Raw genomic sequence first — 23470 nt, forward strand, 5'->3', positions numbered from 1 at the left:
GTTGGACTAGATGGCCTTGTAGGCCCCTTCCAACTCTGCTAGTCTATGATTCTATGATTCTATGACTAACATCGAGTGCAACCCAGTCAAGCGTTTCAAGTGGGACCAGATCCAGAAATCAGGGTGCAAATGCCTCAGAACTTTTAGCTAACTTTAATAGTTAAGCTATTAGACATTTTGTAAGTTTTGATAATTTTGATAAGCGGCCTTGGATCTTTTTTCTTAAGAGAAACGTGACTAAGAATTTCAAGTAATCACCACCACACCTAAAAAAAATTATTATCCCACGGAGCTGCTTTATGCTGAGTGAGACCATTGGTTCATCTTGTCTGACTGGCAGCAGTGACTTTGTTCAGACGACACGCTAAGCTACGGTGGATAAGCATTAGTGTGTCACGTGAACCATTCTTAACCATGGTGGCTAGGAAAAAGGTTAGCACCGGCCTAACCATGGCTTGGCATGTTGTTTGAACAGGCCCAGTGGCTCTTCAAGGTCTCAGCCAGGAGTCTTACCCAGGCCTCCCTGGAGACATGGGGGATTGAACTTGTGAGTTTCTGCATGAAAATATGTGCTCTAGCTCTGAGCTATGGCCTTTTTATCTATAACTTCCCAATTTATCCCCATTTCCGCCCCTGAAAGACGCAATAATTATATATTAGATGCAAAGCATTTGAACCATCTTCCAAGGAATCCTGCCAGGTAGGCCAGTATTACACAAAGGAGGTGGCAGCAGCAGGTATGAACCAAGGACATTCCGACGCAGGGCTCCATTGCTGAAGCACCTTGCTTTTCCATGTTTCAACTCTGCCTCTTTGTTTGTTTTTCATTTTGCTTTCAGAAGCTGCCTTGAGGCAAAGCAATAATGTGGGGCATATAAATAAGATAGACAAATAAACCCAGCAGCTCTCAAAATGATGGTGCATAAAAGATAAGGATTGGGAAAGAGACAGTTGAAGAGACAGGTCAAATCTATTCAAGTTTTGAGAGAGAGACACACCCCCTCAGAAAACTGTATTTCTCGGCTGGCTTGCACAGAACTCAGTAGGCCGGCAGCCCCACGTGCCTGGCGCTGTTGACATTCTGCCTTTTTTTTAGGTGCAGTGAGTAGAGGGAAGGAAAGGAAAGGAACCTCTCGTGCAAGCACTGAGTCATTACTGACTCTTGGAGGGACGCCAGCTTTCGCTGACGTTTTCTTGGCAGGCCTTATAGCGGGGTGGTTTGCCGTTGCCTTCCCCAGCCGTTATTACCTTTCCCCCAGCTAACTGGGTACTCATTTTACCGACCTTGGGAGGATGGAAGGCTGAGTTGACCCGAGCCGGCTGCCTGAAACCAGCTTCCGCTGGGATCAAACTCAGGCCGTGGGGAGAGTTTCAGCTGCAGAAACTGCTGCTTTACCGCTCTGTGCACAATTACTCTAATTTTGCATTTTTCACAGCAGCCGCACACTGGGTCAACATTTTCATGAAACTGTCCACTGCAACTGCAAGATCTCTGTCAGTAACTGTTAGCTCAGATCCCATCAGCTTATACTTGAAGTTGGGATTTATTTATTCATTGCCCTGATGTGCATCACTTTACACTTGCATACGTTGAACTGCATTTGGCATATTGATGCCCATCCTCCCAGATTGGAGAGATCCCTTTAGAGTTCCCCACAACCCCTTTTTGTTTAAACTAGGCTGAATCATTTATTGGCATCAGCAAACTGGGCCACTTCACTACTCACTCCTAATTCCAGATCATTTATGAATAGTTAGAAAACATTAGGAAATCTTAGGAAGAATGTCTGAATGGTAAGAGGTGCAGTTTTCTCTTGGTACTTTGGTAGATTTCAAGTGAAGTTTGTATTCCAAAGTATTGGAATTCATGGAAAGCTTCCACATCAATATTAGGTAGTCCTAGCTGCTTCAACCAAAGACTGCAACCAAAATTAGATGTGTCATTGAGCAACCAGCTTTCTTCCAGGAACTAGATTCCTCATGTATTGCAATGATATCACTTCTCCTAAAACTGACCATATTTCCTAATTTTGCCTTCATTGGGGTGGGGGTGGGGGAATCCTTCTTGGAAGGTTCTTCCAAAAAGTGGTCCATTCCTAGAAGTCGCACATCTCCCAATATTTTCATCTCCTCAGGGACAATGTATCATGATCCCTCTTTTGCTAAACCCTCCTTTATCCTCCCCAAACCTCCCCCTGTTCCAAAGCATGCTCAGTAGTACTGCTTTATCAGACAGGATTATAGGCGACTGAAGCACCTTCTTAAATGGGGCCAGGGAGCAGGGCTGACAGTCACTTACACTGACTTCTTGCCCCGAAGGTTCAAGACCTTTATGTCTACCTCATTGGATTATCAGTGGGAGAGACTTCTGGCTCATTAACTTGGATCAGGAGGTCAAACAGGATTTAAAGTCCTCGTCTTGGAGTGACGGCAGAATGCAGGGTTTCGAGAAATTGTGCATAAATGAAATTTCCACACTCTGAGATGAGATAATAATGTGTAGGACGACGCTACAGTCGCCGTTGAGTTTGTCAAAATTGAAATTTCAAAGCAAGTGCCATAGATGCCTCCAGCTGACCAAAGCAGAACCTCTGGGAGATTCTGGAGAAAGGGTTTCGTACACCCCTACTTGTAAAAGTCCCCCCATCCTAGAACTTTCTTAATCCTTTCTATGATCCTCACAAAATTAGAGAAGTTATTTTACTTTATTTTCAATATTTTTACCTCAACTTGTAACCACTAGGATTCATGAGTTAGCTAGTAAATCTAGAATCATAGAATCATAGAATAGTAGAGTTGGAAGGGGCATATAAGGCCATCGAGTCCAAATATTAAAAACATCTCTATAAAACACAAATCGCAGCAAATTAAAACTTTAGTTGACTACTCAGAAATAAGCCCCACTGAGTTCAATGGGTCTTACTCCCAGGTGTATATAGAGGTTTTACCCTTAATGGCCTTATGGGAGGGACGCTCTTTAAATGGCCATGTGTATCACTTCATTTAGTTCACAGTATTGTAAGCCAGCCCTGTTGTGTTCACAGGCTCTCCTGCAACGTTTGCTAGGTGGAGACCCAGCTGTCTCCTCCAGAGTCTTGTCTTGATGGCATGGCTGCTTCAGCAATCTAACATTTTATTTATTTCCTTTATTTAACATTATTTTAGGCTGCATTTAAGGTAAAACGTTCCCAAGGTGTTGTCATAGAATCATAGAATAGCAGAGTTGGAAGGGACTTACAAGGCCATCGAGTCCAACCCCCTGCTCAATGCAGGGATCCATCCTAAAGAATCCCTGACAGATGGTGGTCCAGCTGCCTCTTGAAGGCCTCTAGTGTGGGAGAGGCCACAACCTCCCTAGGTAACTGATTCCGTTGTCGTACTGCTCTAACAGTCAGGAAGTTTTTCCTGATGTCCAGCTGGAATCTGGCTTCCTGTAACTTCAGCTCATTATTCTGTGTCCTGCATGCGGATGTTTGAAATTTGACCCCTTTCGGTGTGTGTGGTTTGGGGGGATTTTGCTACCACAGAATGGTGTGGCAGGAGGAGGCCAGTGGGGGCTGCACTGAAGGAGGGAAGGGTCTGCATGGTGCCCACCCCTGCTTTAAACATTAAAACCAGCACTTTAACGTGCCCTCAGGAAAGCACTGGCAGCCTGTGCAGCTGGCGCAGGGCTGGTGTCACAAGAACCAACCGCCCGTCAGCCACCAATACCCAGGTCCCTGTATTCTGCACCAGCTGCAGCTTCTGAACCATCTTCAAAGGCCGCCCCGCATGGAGCGCATCACGCTGGAGCATGAATACCCGAAACAAGATCCTTCACATGTGTAATTCTATACCTGGCTACAGTTCACACTTCAAAGTTATAGCAATGTCATCATACCAGACTGGAAGCAGTATTACCTGAAAATGATACATTCAATCAGCGTTAATAAAAACAAAACAGAACTGGAAGCTGAGGAGAAGTGTGGTACCTGTAGTTTGTTTCTGAAAACCCTCAGAGAAGAAACCTGGCAGGGGGCAGGGGGCGGGGAGGGAATTCCAGAGGTGAAGAGCCACGTGTGAGAAGGCCCTGTTTCTTTGGTGCCACCTTCCTCCACCCCAGAAGTTGGGGCAGTCTGAGTGGAAATTGAAGTAGCTGGGCAGGTTCATGTGGCATCTGGTGGCCCTTCAGGAATCCTGGCCACAAGCCAATTAGGGCTTTAGAGGTGATAATTAACCAACCCTTTGTCTCTGGACACAGTTGAAAGTGCTGAAAGCCAACATAGAATCATAGAATGATAGAATAGCAGAGTTGGAAGGGGCCTACAAGGCCATTGAGTCCAACCCCTTGCTCAATGCAGAAATCCACCCTAAAGCATCCCTGACAGATGGTTGTCCAGCTGCTTCTTGAAGGCCTCTAGTGTGGGAGAGCCCACAACCTCCCTAGGTCACGGGTTCCATTGTCGTACTGCTCTAACAGTCAGGAAGTTTTTCCTGATGTCCAGCCGGAATCTGTCTTCCTGTAACTTGAGCCCGTTATTCCGTGTCCTGCACTCTGGGAGGATCGAGAAGAGATAGGCGCATGGTATGTTTTCTGGAGGTGAGATTACTTCCCATCATATCTGCTATATTTTGCAACAGCTGTGCTTTCTAAGTCAGCCCGCCCACATGGCATCATAGCAATCACCTCATCTGGATTTCGTCAGGGCCTGTGCCGGGCCAGATCTCGGTTTCCCCCCTCAGGAAAGGCCAGAGCTGACAGCGATATAAGCAAAGCATACCCAAGTGGTGCCCGGCACATGCCAGCAACTGGACCACCAGCTGCACTGAATACCATTGGTTTTGCAATGCACACATTTTTCATTTGCCACAACCAAGGGAGTTCCTGGCCCACGTGTGAGGTTCCACACCCCATTGAAGTGAATGGGAACCCTTTGCCAGCTGGGAAACTCCCCAGATGCAGATCAGTCCCTGGGCCTCCAAGAGGTGGATGAAACAGGGTGCCCGGCTATTGAAGGCTGGCACCGGGGGAGTGGGGACAGGAGCCAGGAAACGCTGGCGAAATGCTTTGGGAAACCTTGGAGAGCCAGCACCAATCCAGCCTGCAAGCCCAGGGGGCCGGGCAAGAAAGGGAACTCACGCAGCCCAGTGCTCACGATACAGGTTTCCTTTGAAGAAAGTGCCACCGAAATTCAGGCTTACTCTCAAGGAAGTGCCTTTAAGACTGCTGCAGCCTGATATCTCCAGTCAAGGCATGAAAGAGTGGGCAGGATGTGTTTATATTCCTGTTGGAGGTGCCCTAGAAACCCACTTTGTGCATGTTTGGCAGCCAAGTGGCGAGAGCTCAAAGCCAGCAGCAGAAGAGTTTTGCAGCAACACGGAGTGCTATTTTCTCTGCCCTGCACCTCCAGCAAATCTCGGACAACGTCTATGAATTAGTTCAAGCCGGGAGCTGTGATTCCCCGTGTCCCAGGACCTTGCTCCTACCAGCAAAGCGAGGCGCTCTTTGTTACACCTTTCACCACTCCTCCTCCCACTTCATTTGAGCTTCCATTCTGCGTAGGCCAAGAAAACAAGCATCCATTGGAAGGGTGATTAGTCAAGAAGAGAAAGGGAGGAGGAAAGAAAGCCATCTTCTTCCGCAGTTTCATCAGATAAAAGCTGTTGAAATGGGGCCCCTTTTCTGCAACTCTCTTTCTGAGCAGCAGCAATGGGAGGAAATATACAATTAGGGTGGCTATTAAAAATGGCCCCGGCTGTTGTCATAGGGCAGTGGGGAGGCTGTGCCAATGGGACAGGAGAAATCCTAAGCCACACAGACCTTTATCTCCCACTAATGGCTCTGAGTGAAAGGGGTTTTCAAACAGCTGGCCTTGTCGACCTAGCCTGGGAAGATTCTGTTCTCAAGGCCCTGGAGAGCGAGAGCTGTTGTCCATTTGCATCGTCCAGATTAACGTACAACACTAGGTGCTTGTTCATGCATTTGAGGGGCCCAACAGCGGCATTCGATGGGAATGGAATGGAGAAACGTTAGAAGGCTTTGTCATGATTGCACATCTCTGCCCTTCCCCTGCCCCAGAGAGAAGAAACATCTTTATCTTCTCAAAGTCACCAGAGTTTCTTAGCTAAAGAAATCGTTGCTCTGTCATCAGGTCTGCTAACCTGGCAACTTTTGGGATGCACGGAATCACGATAAATAGATAGATAGACAGTGCTGAATTTCGCTTGCAGGAGGAATCCCACTTCTAGTTTAGTTTTTCAAACTTAGAGCAACGTGGCACTAATACAATGCTGAATCAGATGAAGGGTCTAGCTAACCCAGCTTTCTTCTCCAACTCTGGTCAGCTAGAACCCCTAGGAAGCTCACAGACAGAACAGAACTGTGGCAGGCAAGCTGGTGACATCCAGATGTTTGGGACCATAGCTTCCACCAGCTCCAGCCAGTGTGGCTAATGGTCAGGAACTATGGGAGCTGGCAGTCATAGGAACGTAGGAAGCTGCCTTATACCGAGTCAGACACTGGGTCCATCTAGACCAGTATTGTCGACACTGACTAGCAGCAATGGCGCTCCAGGGTTTCAGGCAAGAGTTTTCCCTGCCTTACCTGGAGATGCCGGGGTCGAACCTAGGACCATGAGCTCTACCGCATTTGGAGGGCACCAGCTTCCCTACCCCTGGACTAGTAATAATCCAGCTATCAGATGTACAGAACCTCTAGTGACAGAGGCTTTGTTTGGCTTATATGATCTCTCGGTGGAGATAACCAGATCTTCCATAAATTTCATAAATTGCCATATCTTCCATAAATTGCATTAATCCCTTTTTTGAAACCTTCATGGCTGTGATGACTTGTTCACCTGTCTGACTATCCAGATTGTTTTTGGTTCCATTTGCATGACTTTTCCTGTGATAATGGTAAGTTCCTTTGAAGTGAATGCTAAGGCCAGATCCTTCCATGCTTCATGGACACAGAGGATCATAGGAGCAGGCTTTGGCAGCCAGTTCGCCTCCAAATGCATTGGGTGCAACTCCAAGCATTGCCGGCCAGCATGGCCAACGGCCTCACTGGGTGTGAATTCAGAGAGTTGCAGCCCAACGCAGCTCAAGTTGCAGCCCAACGGATTAGGAAAGGCTTCCGTAGGTTCTACATTCTGAAGCTGCCTAAGCCATCCTTGCACCTGCGTTGCTGTCTGCAGCTGGACGAGTCTATGGATCTTTGAGGCTGCATAAATACACATCCGTATTTTGCTTTAACTGGCACCTGATTTCGTGGGAGTTTGGCAAACATCACGGGATGGTTTGGTGTAGAACACTTAACATCTTGCGAAGGAATGTGCATGGTCTGCTGAACTGGCAAAGGTGGGTGGCCTGGCCCCTCAAATAGATGGGCTTTATACAAACACATGGGCTTGATACTGCCTGCCAATCCCAGGGACTGGTCACACTTTGCATGTTGAAGGTCTCAGGTTTGACTCCCAGCAACATCTCCAGGTAGGGCTGGAAAAGCTCCTGCCTGGACACCCTGGAGAGCCGCTGCTGCCAGTCAGTGTTGACATTACCAGGCCAGATAGATGGACCCACAGTCTGACTCAGTATAAGGCAGCTTCCTGGGTTCCTGTCTGCTTGACTACTCTGAACTCAGCCCTGTTGCATTCCTGATGATGTCATTAGTGAGGCAGGTGGCTTCTAGGAGAAGGGCTTTCTCCGCTGTGGCACCCCGGTTGTGGAATGAGCTCCCCAGAGAGGTCCGCCTGGTGCCTACACTGTACTTCTTTCATCGCCAGCTGAAGACCTTTTTATTCTCTCAGTATTTTAACACTTAATTTTAACTTAAATTGAAATTTTACTGTTTTAACTCTGTATTTTAATTTTATATCAATTTTGCTGTGTGGTTTTTATCCTGGTTGTGCTTTTTATACTGTATTTTGTATTTGTACTTTTAACCTGTTGGTTGTTTTATTATGGTTTTAATTTTTGTGAACTGCCCAGAGAGCTTCGGCTATAGGCGGTATAAAAATGTAATAAATAAATAAATAAATTAGGAGCATGCTGGGAGTAATGAGTTTCCTGCCACCAACCCCTGAATCCAGAACTCCCCCTTTCCCCCAAATGTACCAGGAGAGGCAGTGGTACAGAAGGCTTTATTTATTCATTTATTATTGCATTTATATCCCACCTTTTTTTCTCCAAGGAACCCATAATCCTCATACATAATCCTCCTCCTCTCCATTTCATCCTAACAATAACCCTGTGAGGTGGATTGGGCCGAGAGGCTGTGACTGGCCCAAAGTCACCCAGTGGGTTTCCATGGCCGAGTGGGGACTAGAACCCGGATCTTCTGACTCCCAGTCCAACACTCTAGCCACCACACCACACTGGCTTGCAAGAGCATCGGGTTCAGGCTTGCATAACCACATCGAACTGGGGCTAAGAAGACCGGAACATGTCGCTGAAGCTGGAAAGCATTCTTCCAGCATCCATTGGGTGGTGCTGTGGATGTTTGTGGCCCTGTTGCTGAGGCTTTAAAATGAAGGTTTCTAGCAGGGGTGAGCAACTTGTACCTCTCCAGAGATTTTGTCCTACAGCTTCCATCCATTTAGCCAATGAAGAGGGATAATGGGAGTTGTAAGCCAAAACATCTGGAGGGCCACAAGTTGCCCACCCTGGTTTACAGTGCTGAGACCCCTCCCCACCACCTCTCAGCTGGGTAAGTTTGGGGGAAAGGTTCAAAAGAGGTTGAGGTACTAGTTCAACCCCAGAGTCCCCGACCCCTCGTATAGAGAGTCTTGTGAAAAATGGGAGACACATCTGTAGGAAACCCCTGATTTGGACCCCTAACACCACCCGAAAATGTGACGGTCTTCTAGACCGAGCGAAACTCTGGCCCCGCCTCCTGCTCGCTTGCTCCATCCAATGGTGAACAGGTGAGCCCGACAATCCACACCTCTACTCACCAGGCTTCAGTTCCAACGGCTCCCAGGATATTCCTCTAACTGTGTGTTTTTCTTCAGTTTGGAAACATGGAGCCAGGTGTCACAGACATGTGTTCAAATCTGGCTTTGCCCAGTACCTTCTTATTCACACAAACACATTCCCCATTTGGTTTGTGTGAAGCCAGCACACCTTATAAACACTCACCACAAAAGCCCACTTCTTCCTTTTGCTGTTGGACCATTATCCATTTTGAGTGATGAGGGAATGGGGGTGGGTGGTCCTCTGGGGTTCCGCAGCACCTTTTGCTAGTTCAAACTGAGGTCCCCTGGCATAGATAAGCTCCGGGTCCAATTCTCCATTCCAGGAGTGCATCTGAGCACGTGCAAGTTACCATTTCTCCATCCTGGAGTATCTGCCGCCAATTCTCATGCAGATGAATATTAGTAAGATGAACAGGTTGCAGAGCGTAATGCTGACTTCTGCATTCCTTCTCTTCTTGTTTTAGAAATTAAGCGCTGAAAGTCATGGGCCGCTCTTTGGGTCGAACAACGAGTCCCATGCCTTTGCGCCCCGAAGGCAACACAGGGCCAATACTGCAATGTTGGCGTAATGTTGCTGGTGATGCATGATTGTTGAGCAATGCAAAGAAAATGTGGAAGAGAAAGTAAGAAGGCTTGGAAGAGAAGGGCTATACATGGCAGGTTTACAAGTGTGTGTGTGTGTGTGTATTATATATATTTGGACATTTCCCATGGAATTTCAGCAGCCTATTAGAGATGTATTTATACAGATGAATGTTTACTGTGCAAATAGCCTGGGTCCCTAATCTTTGTTCAGCAAGGGATATTTTGTGAGGCCAAAGAGAGAGAGAGAGAGAGAGAGAGAGAGAGAGAGAGAGAGAGAGAGAGAGGCAGCCAGCCCTCTCAAAGTTGTAATAGACCCAGTGTGTTCTATTCTAACAGTTTCCACATTGTTCTGAAGCAAAGTATCCTTTGCAAACACACCCACACCCCAATGGAGCTTAGTTGCAATTAAGTGGTTTCAGGTTGGCCGGCAACTGTCTTCGAGTTCCTGCAGAGGTGAGAGTTAAATCCCCGAGTCTGAGAAGTGACATTATCGGATCTATTCTCAGGGAAACTTTATTGTGTCTGAATAAGAACCCAAAGGAGCTAAAAAATACAAGCCAGGGAGGATAAAGATGTCTTTCTAAAGCTTGACAAAAGGCTGAGAAAGAGAAGGTCTTCAACAGAAACTTGATCAGTCAAGAGCAGGTACTGACTGTGACCTCTCTGACTCTCTGCCTAAATTAGGACCTGAAAGGGGAGTTAATGCACCTCTCCCAGATAAAGAGATCATTTAGAATGGAAGGTGAATGGAGAGGAATGTCTCCCTAGCTTGGACCCTGTCCATCGCAATGGGACTAATGAGGCGGGCTCCAAACCCCATCCAACTCACTCAGCCACATTGTATTAGTTAGGGGGGGGGGGAACATTTTCCAGGAGAATGAACCTCCAGTGAATAAAGATTTGCCAGCAGAAGGACAATGGCTCCGGGAAGTCACTCGTAACAATATGAAAGAATGCTGGATTTGGCCGGGACGGGGTGGGCTACCTGGGATGAGCCAGGAAGTAGTTCAGGGCAATGGCCAACTGCTTCTGGCTTGAGGAGAGAGAGGCCACGCCACAGCCTGGGAGAGTTTGTGGAAAGGCTTTGTTTAAACCTGGAGGTTTATTTATAAAGCTGAGTTTGTCTGGTTCCATGGGGTTCAATCCACCAGCTTTGAAACACGATGGCAGCCGGGAATGACCCATAGACAGAATAAAAACAAACTGTGAGTAGCAAGGGAGAAAGAAAGAGGGTGAAAACGGAGGGCCTGAAGCCCCCCGGCACAGTACACCTGCACGCCCAGAACTTAGCCCAGGCATGGAAAACCTGGAGAGAAGAGTTGAATCTGTATGTGGACATTCTAATGGCAGATAAAGAGGAATCTGTGACAACAAAAACTGTTTCTGTATTTGATTGGAGAAAGACGGAGCGAAGTAAGTGAGACCTGAGTGCGTGCAAGCATTCCCCAAGCACAGCACACCTGTTTTAATTGTTCACATCTGTTCTGCTCTGAGAAAGGCCAGCCTTGATTGGTTAGGGCTTGGATTTGATTGGCCAGTGCGCGCCTAGGTTTTTATTTCACTGGCTATGTATTGGTTGGCCTGAGGTGAAATCCTGGTTTGGTTAGTAGCAGAAAAGATCGTGCTTTGTAGGATTCTCAGGGACAGCTGAAATCTCCAGATCGGTACTTAAATATTCTATCAATCCAATGAAAGAGCCAAATGGATCAGAAGTGTACATTTCAGTTTAGAACAGCTGAACTGTTCCATGAAAAAGGCCTTTGGAAGGCTGCAGCCGGCATTGCAAAACTGTCAAATATTCTACAGCGTGTGTACCTAATAGTGTAGATATACTGGGTTTTTAACAATCATTGGCACTTGCTGAGAATTTTCTTTCAGTTTGGTTTTGAGAAGAATTTAACCAAAATTTGCAAAGTTTTCCAGATTTGGGATGAAAACAAAGTTGAGATTAAAAGAATTTGCGCGTGGGAGAAAGCAAAATGGAGTGATTCCTCTGGCCAGGCCCAGGGCTTTGCATGCTTTGCTCTTAAAAGTCTGGGTTTGAACCTGTGTGTATGCAGCCAGGTTTGCGGCACTGAATTAGGGTTTCCACCTCTATTATTTCTGACCGGACTATAGGGCAGGTGGGTCTTTTCCATGGTCTTTTCCATGCTGGGAATAGCTGTACCTGCTAGATTTGGCTGGTACAGATGGGTGAAGATTTCATTTCAGTTTGTTTTTTAAAAGAGTTTACCAAAATTCACAAAGTTCTTCATATTTGGGAGAGAAATTTTTGAATTAAAATTTTGAATGTGAAATTGGCAGATCCATCCATCCCTAGTGGGGAGGGGCTGAGATTGGCCCTGACACCAAGCCAACAGGTATCCATGACGCGCATAGAAAAGAAAATGGACATGTATCACTCTGAAGGTACCAGTGGTGTAGTTTTGAAGTGCAGGTGCTTATGATGACAGTCATAGAATCATAGAATAGGAGAGTTGGAAGGGGCCTACAAGGCCATCAAGTCCAATCCCCTGCTCAATGCAGGAATCCACCCTAAAGCATCCCTGACAGGTGGTTGTCCAGCTGCCTCTTGAAGGCCTCTAGTGTGGGAGAGCCCACAACTTCTCTAGGGGATTGGTTCCATTGTTGTACTGCTCTAACAGTCAGGATGTTTTTCCTGATGTCCAGCCAGAATCTGGCTTCCTATAACTTGAGCCCGTTATTCCATGTCTCCAGAGGCAGCCTCCCAGGGAGAGTCCAAACGTCCAGGCAACTGTGTGGATCCATATCAAGAATCAGATCTAGCAGATTCATCTCTACCCTAAGCAGGTCTTCTGTGAAGCTAATGGCTCTACATTCAAGACGAAGCCCTTTTGCATTAGGCCAGGGGATGCTATATTGTTGCTGGGGGAATGCATTCCCCAAGTACTGTGAGGATTGGAGCTCAGCTCAGATGGAGCAGGGAAGTTGTGGCATGGTATGTGTGTGTGCGCGCGCACGCGCAGATGACATCAACATCCCTGCTAATACAAGAGTGCCAGTACGGCATGCCTGTGACCCTTGGCCCCACCACACCACTGGAGGGTACATGCAGTGTACATGTGAATAATCCACTAATTTCCTAAGCGGCTGGTCATGTCACGTGTGAAAGGGCCCTTTCTGCTGTCAGAGAGGGATTCAAGGACCTGTTTGTTCTGCCCTGGAAGTGTGGGCATCTCACTTTCTGAAGTCCAGAGGCGACACATGTCTCCTATGTGCCTTCTGCGCCCTCAGCAGCATAGAGAACTGCCTCGAATGCCTCCCCCTTTCTCCTCAAAGTTTCTTGCCTCCTCTGGCAAGAGGTTCCACAATTCCTGTTCTGACTTTGTCCTCCAGACTCTTCCCATCACCCCTTGACTTGCAGGCTGGCAGAAATACGGCATCGCCTCTTTATTTTTAATACATTGCATCGATTGCTTTGGGGAAAGTGCATAAACAGTTAGTGTGCTGGAAAATGTGGATGAGGCACATAAATCAGGGTCACATAGCTTTTGCCACCAGTGGAGATAAAGGGCATTGGAAGTAACCACAATGGGGGATTGGATCTTGAATTTGCATTTTCCTTATGCTGTGGCATAAGAGAGGCCATAACTCAGAAGCAGCAGAAAATTTTGTATTTTCTTCCGCTTGGAGTCTGAAGTAGGGATGTTGGAGAACTCCACAATGGATTCAAATGAGTTTGGACTTCTGTGACTCCAACCTGCAGATTGCATAGCAGACCACTTTTTCTAAACTGCGCGGGTTCTGCAGACATGCGGACTATTTTTTGTTTAACTTTTGGGAGGTATTTCTACAAATGCACCTGCTTAAGTTCAGGCATAGACAGATGGACAAATCTATCAACTTCCATTCCTTTCAGTTTCTCATTTTCCAGTCTTAAGTGTAGTTCATCCCAAACTCTGAGAATTTTCTTTTTAAGTTCACAAGAAAATTGGTATGCATTTTGTGCATGTTTCTCCTAATATGTGTGTGTGTTTGTATGCAATTTTCCATACTGTATACATTTTTTCCAAGCAATTTTCCTGACAGAGTGTACTTCGAACATTATTTTCTGCCACACATACATTTTGTGTGTGTGTGCTCCTTTCGGGGATGGGGGAGAACTCCATTGCAAAATTCGTAGAAGTGCAAATTTTGAAGGCTACATGAGTTTTGGTTCGTGCATTGATTCAAAAGTGCGAAATTAGGGAAATATGCATTGAAATGCAAGTCAAAGGAATTTCTCCCAGCCCCTGAGAAATATAGTGCAGAACGGTGCACTATGTGGATCTTTGACCTTGTCCAGCAGGGCTCTTCCTATGGTCTTGAGTGAACCAATGCACCTCCCAGGGTTGGCTGGGTGGGATCCTCTCTGTTCCCCCAAGACCTGGGCAGGGAGGACGTCATCCACGCAGGGAGGGGCACTGGTTGTTGAAAGGAGGCCTCTGGTTTCCAGCACAGCGATCCCAGGGATCTCATCACCACAGCCTTCAGCCAGGCTCGGGGGTTTTCCCACCTGAAAGCAGAAAACCTGAAAACTTCACTTTTCTTGCGATGGAACACTGGATGGGGGAAGGGGGCAGACGGTGAAGTAAAATAATAAGAAAACCTGAATTTCATTAAGGTGGTCGACAGCTTTCACCAAGCACCCACTGCCATAAATCTCGTTGTGAATTGTCAGAGGCATAAAGTATTTTGATGAAACGCCATCGGAAAAATCATATTTATCGGGATGATTTGTTGGTTCTGAATCTCTAAACAGTCTGGCATGCAGTAAAGCTTGGGCAATGAGGTGATTTATAACCAGGGCTGGCGATGCATTCCCAAATACTCCATCTGGCGACAGGAAGGTGAGAGAAGGAAACCAAAGATTTGGGGTGAGAGCCGGACTAATTTGAGCAAAAAAACTTACCAGCACTCGACATTTGCAAAACATGCTTTCAATGGCATCTCTCAGCTCCATAATTAGGGAATTAACAACAAGCGAAAGAGTATCTCTGAGCATGTGTGGAGTGACTTTCACTCAACACCCAAATAGTCGCTGCCAACTGCCTTGAACTCACCTGAGCTGAGGGGTGGTAGTGCAGAAGGAAGCCAGAATCTGGCACCGAGTGCAGAAGAGAAGAGAAGTTTTTGTTTTGAGAAAGCCCACTTCTAGCTCTTATGGCTATCAAGAGATGCTTGAAAGGGTGTTGGTGATGATGGTGAAGTCTTGGGGTAGCTGACTAAGGTTGCCACTTAGTGTGGAAATTCAGGGCAGAATTTCCACACTGCTCTTTAATTAGCATCGTAACACTGCTAATGGTGCTCCATAACAAACAGTAATTGAATAAATTTCAGAATAATGCAGATGAAGGGTGCAATCCTATGCATGTTTAGACAGGGGAAAGTCCTACAAATCCCAGGATGCATCCTTCTAGACTGAGGCCATGGCTAGACCAGACCTATATCCCGGGATTGTCCCAGGATCATCCCTGTGCATCCAAGATCGGATCTACACAGATATACGAAACATCATTTTTTGAGTCATTAAACATATTATTTTATTATGATTTCATTTTATATATCCCCGGGCACATGTATTTAGTAATACGTTTCTTACCATTGTGTTGTCCGTAGATATCTGCTGATATGGGCCACTGAAAGAACTGGGCATGTTTAGCCTGGAGAAGAGAAGATTGAGGGGAGACATGATAGCACTCTTCAAATACTTCAAAGGTTGTCACACAGAGGAGGGCCAGGATCTCTTCTCGATCCTCCCAGAGCGCAGGACACGGAATAACGGGCTCAAGTTAAAGGAAGACAGATTCCAGCTGGACATCAGGAAAAACTTCCTGACTGTTAGAGCAGTACGACAATGGAATCAGTTGTCTGGTGAGGTTGTGGGCTCTCCCACACTAGAGGCCTTCAAGAGGCAGCTGGACAACCATCTGCCAGGGATGCTTTAGGGTGGATTCCTGCATTGAGCAGGGGGTTGGACTCCATGGCCTTGTAGGCCCCTTCCAACTCTGCTATTCTATATGATTCTATTTTTTATCGTTGTTTTCTCAAGTCTCCGTCTGCTGTTTGTTCCTCCCACTTCCTCTTTTCTTCCACTGTCCCTCCTCTGAGAGAAACAGTGAAGGGTGGTGGAGGAAAGATTTCCCCTCTTTCCACACCTGGGAGCTTTTCCTAAGCAGGAGGGAGGGAGGGAGCCTCCAGGCAGGGTGAGGGGATTTACTTTACTCAAAAGTAAATCCCATTGGTTTCAACTGCCAACGTGACCTGCTGCCCCTTGGTCTGTGCTTGGAGGGGAGAGAAACGGAGAGAAGGGGGGCTGGAAAGATTCCCCCTCTTTCTGCGCCCTTTTGCTAAGCACAGACCAAGGGGCAGCAGGTCATGTTAGCAGTTGAAACCAATGGGATTTACTTTTGAGTAAAGTAAATCCACTAACCCTGCCTGGAGGCTCCCTCCCTGCTTGCTCGCATCTCCAAGTTCATGAACTACAGGTGTGCTGGTTCCCTTACTCAAAAGTAAATCCCATTGATTTCAGCTGCTAACATCACATGCTGGCTTACCTTTGAGGAAAGCCCATTGAACAGAGAGAGTCTTACTTCTGAGTAAACACATATAGAACAATGCCCATACATGGAAGAGGGAGGGAGGTTGTGGCTGCAAAGAGGAACATGAGGCAAGACTGAAAAAACAGCTGCAACTTTGGGTGCGGAAAGAAAAGGAACGCGCCCCTAGGAAGCTGATGGGCTTTTAAAAAAAAAATAGAAAAAGAAAGACTGCTTAGGAACGATACGATCAGGCACATAACAGATCATACTACGACTTATAAGAATAGGGTGACCCTATGAAAAGGAGGGCAGGCCTCCTGTATCTTTAACAGTTGTATTGAAAAGGGAATTTCAGCAGGTGTCGTTGGTATATATGGAGAACCTGGTGAAATTTCCTATTCATCACAATAGTTAAAGCTGCAGGTGCCCTGCCCTCTTTTAAATCTGGTCATCTAGTATAGTTCTTGCACCTTTAACTGCTGTGATGAAGATGGAATCAGGTTCTCCATATATACAAATGACACCTGCTGAAATTCCATTTTCTATGCAACTGTTAAAGATACAGGAGCCCGATCCTCCTTTTCATGTGGTCACCTTATATAAGAATAACATCACAAAATAATATGACAAGAAGGGTAAGTGATAAAACAATAAAAGCCAAGCGTCATGTGGCCGAATAAGACAGAAAACGCCATTAAAAATGTTTATAAGTGGTTTATCCACTTATGTGTAGATCTGCTCCAAATGACACACAGGGGATCCCAGGAGCAGGCAGGGACGACACCCCCATTTGCCTGGGATGACCCTTAGGTCTAGCTGAGGCTCCAGTGAGTCAACCTGCTCACAGGGGTTTGGCAGTGAAATTTGGCAGAGGAGGGCAGAATTCAAGTAAAAGACGCAGCAGAGCCAGGCATTAAAAGGAATGGGAAGAGGAAATAAATATGCTACCTTGTGCTGAGGGTATAAGCGGCAATGGCAGACATGGAAGGAAAGCTGCAGAGTGAGTTAATGACGACAATTTATTTTTCTTTTCTTTTTCAGAATTATGGCCTAAACATAAAGGAAGATATTAGTGAGAAACCCCTTTGCAAATGATATTATATATAAAATTGGGAAGCAAATGGAGTTTGTGGAGTATATGGGAGGGTAGGGACCATTAGACCCAAGGCGTTGTTGGCTGAAGGTCCGAGGTTTAATCCTGGCATCGTCGGTCAAGAGGAGGAAGAAGTAGCAGTTGATGGGAGCGAGTTTCTGCCCTGACGACCTGGAGAGCTACTCCCAGCCAGCCAGAACCTAAAGTAAAGTAAAGGAATGCGTTCCATGTTCTGTGTGATTTGGGCCACAGCTAGACCTAAGGTTTATCCTGGGATCATCCAGGGTTCACCCCTGCCTGAGCACTGGATCCCCTGTGTATTAACTAGGCTGTAGCTAGACTTAAGGTTTATCCCAGGATCATCCAGGTTCGTCCCTGCCTGAGCGCTGGATGCCCTGTGTGGCACTTAGATGAACAGGTTTGACCCCAGGACAATCCTGGGATAAACCTTAGGTCCAGCTATGGCCTTGCTTACTTGTTCAATGAACGTTTTTTGCTCCTGAGCATTATTTTTGCACATCCATTTACTAAGCAGGCCGGTCAACCCTGAACCCTGACCGTCCATGGGCAGAACCTCACTTTAATTCTCAAGCCGAGAAGAACCTGAGGAAATAACACTCAATTCTTAATACAACCGAGCGGGATAAGCTGGATAACCATGTATTCTGAATCAGGTAAACTAATTATGAACTGAATCAGGTACACTAATTACATTTGAGCAACATCAAGTCTAAAGTCAGGAGTTGGTTGATCTTCACATAGCAAGCCAGTTTGGTCAGACATAGAAATATTCACCTTGAATTGCCATTTTTCTTGGTAGAAAGGCAAGGTACAAATCAAATCAATCAATCAATAGAAATGGATCCAAACAATCAAGAGATATCCCATGAAAGTGGAGTTAATCACCATCCTAGCAATAAACTCCCTTCTTCCTCACTTGAACATGGACTTGCTCAGACAACACACTAAGCCATGGTTATGCCACTAACCTTTTTGCAGCAAATAGTCAATAAGCATGTTTAAACCGTGGTTATGTAGCCACCATGGTTAGGAATGATTCCTATGACATGCTAAGTCATGGTTCATACAACATGCTGTGCCATAATATTTAGCTCAAAATGCTTAACTACCGTGGTGTAGCGTGTTGTCCGAACAGGGTATATATGACCACAGGATCAGCCCTGGCAGACAAAGGCCATAGCTAGACCTAAGGTTTATCCCTGGATCATCCAGGGGTCAAACCTGTTCATCTAGGTGACACACAGGGGATCCAGTGCTCAGGCAGGGGCGAACCCGGGATGATCCCAGGATAAACCTTAGGTCTAGCTGTGGCCAAAGCCTCACAATTAGAGAAATAAATCAGATAAAGAAGGGCCTTTTCTGCAGTTGCCCCCAGGGCTCTAGAATGATCTCATTTTGGGGTGGTGCACCAATGCCTTGCCTATGTTTTTTCAGTGCCAGTGTAAGTGAAAGACCACACAGATTGAACTGAGGCTGCAGTGGTGGTCTTGATTGGTATTGCCCATGCTGAAAAGTTTGGGCTTTGGTTGTGATCTGGTTTTATTGGGGTATTATGTTCATGTTCACATGCTTTTGTTACATGTTTATGAAATGTAAGCCACTTCAGGAACCTGGAGAGACAGGGTATAAATTCGTCATTCAATTAATTAATGTACTTCCAGTTTCAACAGCACAACTGGCATCCGTACCACATTTCAACATCCCCAAGTTAATGTGGTTCAAAAAGCGGTTGGGGTGATTTGGATCAGGGCTGCAGTGCAAACCAGTTTCCTTTGTCTCAGGCCAATTTCCCACATGCAAACCACCTTTCCCCGGAACTATGTTTAGCCACACAGGGTGTCCTTGAGCCAGGGGAGCTTATGGCTCAAAGGGGGGGGGCGTTGCCCAGGAAAGGTGCAGGGGAGGCTGAGAACCTTACGTTGCTCTCCCCTCCCCTTCCTTTCCTGCTCCTCGCCTGGGACATTGCCGACAGTTGCTTCTTTTTCCTCCTCCCAAGTAGACCCCCCTCCCTCCAGAGTAGAACACTGGCAATAGAGCCTTCCGTCAGCCAAAGGGCCCTCCGGTGGCTTCCCAACTCAAGGCTTCGCACCAGGTGTCCTGCCGCCTTCACTCTTGAGGGCCAGCAGCCAAGGAGATGAGGCAGGGATCAGGGCAGAGCTTGGAATAGGGTTGGAGAAGTTACTGGGGCCCAAGGAGGGGCCCACCACGGATATTCTGTTGTTCAGGCTGCCTTTGGGCTACTTCAAGTTCCTCCTGGTCCTCAACTGGGGGTGGGGTTCTCCATGGCATCCCAAACCTCTGCCTCTGAAGATGTTTGTCCAGGGTCTGGGCCAGATTGGACCCTGGCAGAGGGGGAACCATGCCCCCATCTTGACAGCCTCAAGTCTGCACCCTGAGGTTCCGGGTTCCCAAATTGGCGCTCCTTCCCAGCATCTGCATGGGAAGGAGCGCTAATTCAGAGTTGCCACCACTGCTGGCAGAACTGAGGAGAGGGGGGAACGAGGCTGCCGGCTCTCCTCTATCTGAGCTCGCTCTGGCTGCCCTGTTTCTCTCTCCCCCCCTTCCCCCCCATTTTTAATCTTTAGATGCAAAGGTTCACATCTACAGCTTAAAAATAAAAAATGGGGGGGTAGAGACACAGGGCAGCCAGAGCGAGCTCAGAGGGAGGAGAGCTGGCTGCCCCATTCCTCCCCCCTCCCAGGAGCTTCTCCCAGCTGACTCCCAGCTGCCCCGTTCCTCTCCCCCCCTTTCTTTAAAATGTAAACCGCCCAGAGAGCTTCTTTCTTTTGTAAACCGCCCAGAGAGCTTCTCTCTTTTGTAAACCACCCAGAGAGCTTCTCTCTTTTGTAAACCGCCCAGAGAGCTTCTCTCTTTTGTAAACCGCCCAGAGAGCTTCTCTCTTTTGTAAACCGCCCAGAGAGCTTCTCTCTTTTGTAAACCGCCCAGAGAGCTTCTCTCTTTTGTAAACCGCCCAGAGAGCTTCTCTCTTTTGTAAACCGCCCAGAGAGCTTCTCTCTTTTGTAAACCGCCCAGAGAGCTTCTCTCTTTTGTAAATCGCCCAGAGAGCTTCTCTCTTTTGTAAACCGCCCAGAGAGCTTCTCTCTTTTGTAAACCGCCCAGAGAGCTTCTCTCTTTTGTAAACCGCCCAGAGAGCTTCTCTCTTTTGTAAACCGCCCAGAGAGCTTCTCTCTTTTGTAAATCGCCCAGAGAGCTTCTCTCTTTTGTAAACTGCCCAGAGAGCTTCTTCCTTTTGTAAACCGCCCAGAGAGCTTCGGCTATGGGGCGGTATATAAATTTAATAAATAAATAAATAAATAAATAAATAAATAAATAAATAAAATGTATTCATGTATTTACAGTGTGGAGCCTGGAGCCTCCTGTCTGCCCCCTTCCAACACCCCCTTTAAGTTTTATTTTATTTTTTCTTTAAAAAGTCTCCGCAGAGGTGAGGAGCCTGACTCCAAGCTAAAAAAGTCTGGGTAAGTACCTGACATTTTTAGCCCGGAGCTTTGGGGCTTTGCCCCTGGATCCCTTTAGAGTGGCGGGCTGTGTCATGTAAATAATAATAATAATAATAATAATAATAATAATAATAATAATAATAATTTCTTACCCCCTTCTCCATTTTAATCAAGGTGGGGAACAACAGTAAATATAAAATACATGAAACTGAATTAAAAACATAATATAAAACATTCTAAAAACATCTAAAACTCCCCTGGATAGGCCTGCCGGAAGAGAGCAACTGCCGCCACTCTGAAGCTACCCCGGGGTAAAGTGCCTGTGTAGACGAGCTCCATATGGGTACAGTTTGTGACTGTATGTTTCTCCCGATTGTGGCTAATAGCAGCTTCAGGCGATAGTTTGGAATGTTTCCATGGCCCGGAGCGAAAGAGTTGGATCCCAATCAGACCCTGCCCTGTGGTCCCAGTCCAAAGCAGGGTGTTGTGGTACATTTTAACAGAGTCTTCAAATGTGCAGAGACGGTATACGGAGACTCGCCATCTCAATTCACAGCTGCTTTTCGGTGAAGCAAGTTGTTCCAGCCACAGAACTCCACTGTATCACATGGTGGCTTCATTGCTGCAAGGCTCAGCTCAGCAATATGCTTCTGTATTTAGGTTCTATTTCTCTCTCTTTTCTTTTATTCTGATCTGGAGCAAGTCGGAGGCGGCTGTAAATCATTGTTGTTATTGCAAGTCCTTTCTTTGTTTGAACTGCAGTTCCTGGTTCTTAAATTATCCACTTAACCTCCTGTCTTCTTACGCGAGCTACCACGGGAGTGTAGCTCTTTGGAAGATGCCAGGAAACATCATGTGGCTTCAGGGCAGTAAATGTGCCACGAGAAAAACAGCGCGGAAACGAAACGATGCCCAGTCAGATTGCACTGATGTCATCAAGAATCTAGAAGGAAGCCGCTCTATTGCTCGCTCCACAGGAAATGATGATCTTTCTAACCACATGCTCTCATAGCATCTCTCGCGGTGGATAACGACTGGACGCCTTCGAAACATCACCCCTTTCCAAGTCTCATAAAGATGCTGCCCCTTAAGGGAACACTTATCAAATTTGCAGATGACCCAAAATTGGGTGGGATAGCTAATACCCTGGAAGACAGAAACAAACTTCAAAGTGATCTTGATAGGCTGGAGTGCTGGGCTGAAAACAACAGAATGAAATTTAATAGGGATCAATGCCAAGTTCTACATTTAGGAAATAGAAACCAAAGGCACAGTTACAAGATGGGGGATACTTGGCTCAGCAATACTACAAACGAGAAGGATCTTGGAATTGTTGTAGATCACATGCTGAATATGAGCCAACAGTGTGATATGGCTGCAAGAAAGGCAAATGCTGTTTTGGGCTGCATTAATAGAAGTAGAGCTTCCAAATCGCGTGAGGTACTGGTTCCTCTCTATTCGGCCCTGGTTAGGCCTCATCTAGAGTATTGCGTCCAGTTCTGGGCTCCACAATTCAAGAAGGACGCAGACAAGCTGGAGCGTGTTCAGAAGAGGGCAACCAGGATGATCAGGGGTCTGGAAACAAAGCCCTATGAAGAGAGACTGAAAGAACTGGGCATGTTTAGCCTGGAGAAGAGAAGATTGAGGGGAGACATGATAGCACTCTTCAAATACTTAAAAGGTTGTCACACAGAGGAGGGCTGGATCTCTTCTCGATCCTCCCAGAGTGCAGGACACGGAATAACGGGCTCAAGTTAAAGGAAGCCAGATTCCAGCTAGACATCAGGAAAAACTTCCTGACTGTTAGAGCAGTACGACAAAGGAATCAGTTACCTAGGGAGGTTGTGAGCTTTCCCACACTAGAGGCATTCAAGAGGCAGCTGGACAACCCTCTGTCAGGGATGCTTTAGGGTGGATTCCTGCATTGAGCAGGGGGTTGGACTCGATGGCCTTGTAGGCCCCTTCCAACTCTGCTATTCTATGATTCTATAAGTGACCCTGTCGAGAGGATAAGTTTCTGCTGAAGGAACTGAGTTGGTGACAGATCAATCCTTGACAAAATCTGTAACAGCACTGCCTTGTCTTTGGCCATAAATGCCTCCAGAGTGATAAATAATTATTTGTGAATACAAACAGGGAACATTCTCTATAAATGAGCAGTTGAGATGCCCAGAAGCTTGTCTCTAAAAACGACAACGGAAGCTGCCACACACCTGTCTCTCTACGGAGTTGGTCTGTCATGGAAGGTCCTTTGGAGTGCATGAAATCCGTCCACAGAGGAAGTGAACTTGGGCATTGCTGTGCTAGATACCAGAGGAGGCCAACTGTCATGGGCAGGGCCGGTGCCAGATTACTTTGCACCCTAGGCAAGGCGAGCTACTTACACACACACACACACACACACACACACACAAATATTGCCAACTTCAATTTTTAAGAACAGATGTTTTGTGGAAGAAATAAGAAACACAAAACTTGAAACTGCTAAATTTATTATGTTTTGTTCTTAAAACAGCTAATTTGTACAAAACTGTGACCCTTAAAGGCCAGCACTGCGCCCCTCTGAGGTCTGCGCCCTAGGGGGCTGCCTAGTTGTCCTAATGGTAGCACAGGCCCTGGTCATGGATAGATGGCACGGCCAGTTAGAACACAAGAAATCTCAGGACAAGCAGAGCCCATGCTGTATCAGACCGAGGGTAATCTAGTCCAGCATTCTGCTCAGCCAGTGCCTTTGGGAAGCTCACAAGTAGACTTGAGTGCAACAGCACAGTCCTGCTCAAGTTCCCCAGCAACTGGTATACATTGATACTGGAG

Source organism: Elgaria multicarinata, chromosome 10 (genome assembly GCF_023053635.1).
Source record: "Elgaria multicarinata webbii isolate HBS135686 ecotype San Diego chromosome 10, rElgMul1.1.pri, whole genome shotgun sequence".
Taxonomy (NCBI): Eukaryota; Metazoa; Chordata; class Lepidosauria; order Squamata; family Anguidae; genus Elgaria; species Elgaria multicarinata.